Genomic DNA, 5,283 nt, shown 5'->3' on the forward strand with positions numbered 1-5,283 from the left:
TTCACTTATGAAATCTTCCTTGCTCATGGCATGTTAGGACCATGTTAGGACCATTCACAACAGCCAAGAAGTGGAAACAGCCTCAGTATCCACCAAACATAAATGGATAAAGAAGATACAGTCTATGCATACAGGAAAATGAACTTACACCTCAAATATCCTGTCCTGTATGTGACACTGAGAATGGGCCTAGAGAACGCTGTGCCAAATGTGGTAGCCCTTATCTCCAAAGGTTTCGAGGTTGGAACGTGTCAGTTTTATACCTCCAGAACAGGTTATCAGAGGGGCATAAACTACAAAGAATGGAGAAAATCCCACTCCCCATTCTTTAGGCTGGGAAGCCCCAGATGCCACAGCTGGAATCCTATGGCTGGGCTGAGCGACTCCAGTCTCAACTACTCAGGAGATTAAGATAGGAGGATCCTTTGAGGGCAGGAGGTTGAGGCAAGTCAGGGCAACATTGCAAGACTCTGATGAAAGAGAGCGGTTTAGAGGGGGATGCATGCTTCAGGTAAGAGTCACCACTGGTGCCACAATGGTATGGATATGGTCATGGGGTAACCAAATGCTATCCGATTAGATTAAAGGCCTGCCTCACAGAGGGACTTTAACCTTGGTGCAATAAACATGGCCAGAAGTCCACGGCGAGGGATAGGCCAAAGTGGGGGAGCTTATTACTGTTGTTTTGGTAAATGAATATGTTGTTAAACTGTCTGCCAAATATTGTGTTCATACACATAGACTAGTGCAGCTCTCAACCTTGGCTAGAGAATTTTCTTCCTGTGATGGGTAGTGGTTAATGCAGACACTCTTAACTAGTCAAAGTTTTGAGAATAAGTGACTGTTAAATAATCAGCCCTAAAAGGGAAATCTATATCAAACCTCCCCCCTCCATGAGATACAGGGACCATCACAGAAGAGGGGACAGAAAGAACCTCAGAGCAGGAGGAAGGGAGGAGTGCTGAGAAACTGCCTTCTGGACATAGCAGGAATGTTGTACTAATGAACTCATGGCAGCTATGGTTCCCTGGACAAGATCTGTTGGGCAAGTGGACCATGCCACCAGACAGAGGAACTGCTAAGGTTGAGTGAGCTTGGACCCAGGAATCTCAGAGGCTTTAGATCGGCAGGAGTTGAGATACTCCCTACCCATTTCTCTACCAGCTCTGGAACTGCCTTCTGGACATGTAACCATGACACACCCCTGAGAGGACCATGGGCAATCAGCCACGACTAAGGAAACGCCTAGAGTCCTTCCCCATGCAAATAGAGCCTCACTAACTTCTCAAACTGAGCCAATAGAAAACACCCACCCCTGAATCTCACCCCACTCTCCAATGTTTGTACAGTCCCTGTTCACAAGGAATAAAGCACACAAGCTATTTCACTGAGGTTCGTTTGAGAGTGGCCGTTTTTACTGAGTTATAACACTTGACAAAGAGTTCTCTCTCCCGGAAGCATCCGTTGCTGGATCTTGGACCTGGCTGGCTGGCTAGGTTTATGCTGCCGCTGCCACCCCTGCAGCTTGTGCTGCTGCTGCCCTACAGAGGAGAGACTCAGGACCTCAGCTACCTGCCCAGTGCAAGCCACCCAAACCTCCTCACTTCTCTTCTGGGAGTTGTAACATTTCCAGCATTCCCCGCCAGAACCAAGCCCTGTGGAACCTATTCCTCCTGACAGAGGATTGTAGGTTGATATCAAGGCGATACATGATTGGGGCGATACAGTAGAGAGTGGGGCAGGGACAAGGGTTTTATAAGGGGGGAGAGAGGAGGAAGGGAGGAGATCAAGATGGAGTCTATGGAGTAGGATGGCTCAGATTTAGGTGAACTACATCAATTTTATCTCGTCTAGGTGGGTGGTTTATATCTTTATCAATTGACAGTGAATTTATTGTGTGGATGAATTATGGATTGAGAATTTAACATGTAAATCTAATTGCGAAATTACAAGTTTCTGGAACTTTGATTTTACCAGGCTGAGAGACAGTTGGAGTGTGTGGTTCTGGTTCTGTTGCCCTGGAGGAGTGAGAATGCGCAGAACTAGGGGGTCATAGGAGAGAGGGAGACAGCCGGGAGAGGGCAGCTTGCGGACCATGTGGCAGAGTAGCAGCCAGAATGAGTGGATCCGGCTCACAGAAACTGATAGAAAACGGTCCTTTTTAAATTTTTACTGCAACAGAGGATGACAAAGATTCACACAATATAGAATCTGTCAGCATTCCAACGCAAATAGGGGAGGGGCACATGGGGTTTCCCCCTATAGCTGCAGTGCAGCTTGAAGGCTGACAGAGATGGAGTGTCATTTTTCTGCAGGAATATAGAACCTCTGGTGAGTTGTCCATGATTCGGTAAACAAATTCATACTCACATTCATGCAAGTAAACCTATTTAAAGCTCAATGGATTATTACAAATAAATAAATAAATAAATAAATAAATAAATAAATAAATAAGGGCCAGTGACATGGCTTAAGGAGTAAAAGCACTTGCTACCAAGCATGACAACCTGAAATCAATCCCCAGTATCCACATAGGGGAAGGAGATAACTCTTACTAGACATCCACTAATCTACACACACACACACACACACACACACACACAGACACACATATACACACATACACACACACACATACACACACACACACACAGAGACACACAGACACACATATACACACATACACACACACACATATACACATACCCACAGACACACACATAGATACACACATATACACATACATACACACATAGGCACACACACACATAGACACATAGGCACACACACATAGACACATACACACACACATACATACACATATACACATATACACACATACATATAGGCACACACGTAGACACACACAGATATACACATAGGCACACACACATAGACACACACACACACACACACACACACACGAAAATAAATAACTATAAGGAAATGCAGAGACATGTTGGGATGAAGAATTCCAGAGAGAATGGGAGGGAGTAAAAGCATTATATACATGGATGACATTGTCCACAAAAAAAAAAAAAAAAAAAAAAAAAAAAACAGAACAAAAAAAAAAAAAACACCAACAACTTTTTATTACTTTTACAAAGTAAAAAGAAAGCCACCCACATCTGGAGGGGCCCCTTTGGCTGTTTCGTCTCACGATAGGAAGGCAGACACCCCAGCACCATTCCTGCTAGCCCTCTTCACAGCAACAAAGATCCACCCCCCCCCGGGGGCCGTCTCAGCACGAGTGCACTGGAGTAGTTTCCAGCACCCGAATTTGGAGACACAGTCAGTTTTCAGCAGAAAGGACCTCGGCCTCATAAAACCCAGTTGAGCACAGAGGCAGACTCTGACTGGCAGCAGCCCCAGAGGAGTGGGCACTGAGCGGAGAAGTGAGAAAATGCTAGTGACTGAGTGTGCACACTCACATTGTAGGTGTGAGAATGGAGTGAGTTTGCACTCACAGGAGACTACTGGAAAGGCCACCCCAAGAGGCTGACAGAGGCATGAAGAACCTGAGGCAGAATAGGCCCAGGAGTATCTACTCAATCTGTGTATGCCATGCTTACAGAGAGCAACCAAGTAGCACCCCTAGGACCAGGGCAATGACTCATTTGCTTTCTTCTTTAGTGTTTCCAGTAAAACACCATGGGGGACTTGAAAATTAGAATATAAAATAAATGTCGCCAGGGAACAGTCAACAGTGAAAGTATGTACATGTGATCTAAAGGGTGTTCTTATGGGTCACAAAGTCAACAGTGACAGTAGATGACCTCTTGGGGACATCCCTAACTACCTGGGGCCCAGGCTCCAACAGGGAGGAGGGGACAAAAAAAGAAGAAAAAAAACAGGAACAGCAATATAAAACAAACAAACAAACAAACAAACAAACAAAGAGAGGGAAGCTCAGCTGAGCCAGCAGGAAGCCATTCCAAGGGGAAAACATGAAAATATGGAGGACCACAGAAATAGTCACAAGGAAGTGACTGCAGACAGACTTGCACCTGACCCTGGGCAGGGATATAAAGACCCGAGGATCAGGAGGCTCCACATCTGCACACCTTCCTCTCCACCTGCTCCTCTGACCTACTCCATCCTCAACCAAACACCAGAACCATGACCTGCTGTGGCTGCTCAGGAGGCTGTGGCTCCAGCTGTGGGGGCTGTGGCTCCAGCTGTGGGGGCTGTGGCTCCAGCTGCTGCAAACCTGTTTGCTGCTGTAAGCCAGGGTGCTGCTGTGTACCCACCTGTTCCTGCTCCAGCTGTGGGGGCTGTGGCTCCAGCTGTGGGGGCTGTGGCTCCAGCTGTGGGGCTGTGGCTCCAGCTGTGGGGCTGTGGCTCCAGCTGCTGCAAGCTGTGGCTCCTGCTGCCTGTCTGTTCCTGTGTGCCAGCTGTGGAGGCTGTCTGTTCCTGCTCCAGCTGTGGGGGGGGCAGGGGAGGCTGTGGTCCTGTGGGGGCAGCAAGGGAGGCTGTGGCTCCTGTGGGGGCAGCAAGGGAGGCTGTGGTTCCTGTGGTGGCTGCAAGGGAGGCTGTGGCTCCTGTGGGGGTTGCAAGGGAGGCTGTGGCTCCTGTGGGGGCTGTGGCTCCTGTGGGGGCTGCAAATCTAGGCTGCCCTGTCCAGGCTGCCTGTGGGGGCAAGGCCCTGTGGGGGCTGCAAATCTAGCTGCTGCCAGTCCAGCTGCTGCAAGCCTGCTGCTGTCAGTCCAGCTGCTGCAAGCCTGCTGCTGTCAGTCCAGTCCAGCTGCTGCAAGCCCTGCTGCTGTCAGTCCAGCTGCTGCAAGCCCTGCTGCTGTCAGTCCAGCTGCTGCCAGTCCAGCTGCTGCAAGCCCTGCTGCCAGTCCAGCTGCTGTGCCCCTGTGTGCTGCCAGTGCAAGATCTAAACCTCTGACCTTAGGCCTTCAGCTCTCTTAACGCTCCAAGCCTTATCTAGTATTCCTGGATTACTTCCTCTCCACAGGCTCTCCTCTCAATACTTGTAATTCAACCCCTCCTTTCAGTCACATCCTTTTCTCCTTCCCTGATACAACCCTCCAACTGGGTCTTATCTCCATCCTCTCTCTGGAATAAGCCCTGGAAATGGCCCCATGTAAAGGTAGCTACTCATCTAATGGCCACAGGGCACTGTCTGCCCTTTGAGGATGCTGAGATCCAGGGTTTGACCCACACAGCCTGTGCTTCTGATTGCTGAGGGACTGTTTTTAGTGGGTTCTTAACCTTCCAGACCCTGAGTCCTCCAAGGAATTTCTCCCCACCCCCACCCCCACCCCCGCCATGACTTAT

General features: G+C 48.8%; 1 pseudogene; it reads left to right on the forward strand.

The window, feature by feature from the left end:
* The first annotated feature begins 3,446 nt into the window (after positions 1-3,446).
* On the forward strand, positions 3,447-5,070 carry LOC116891042 (annotated as a pseudogene).
* Positions 5,071-5,283: the final 213 nt, after the last annotated feature.

Source organism: Rattus rattus, chromosome 2 (assembly GCF_011064425.1).
Source record: "Rattus rattus isolate New Zealand chromosome 2, Rrattus_CSIRO_v1, whole genome shotgun sequence".
In the NCBI taxonomy this organism is placed as follows: domain Eukaryota; kingdom Metazoa; phylum Chordata; class Mammalia; order Rodentia; family Muridae; genus Rattus; species Rattus rattus.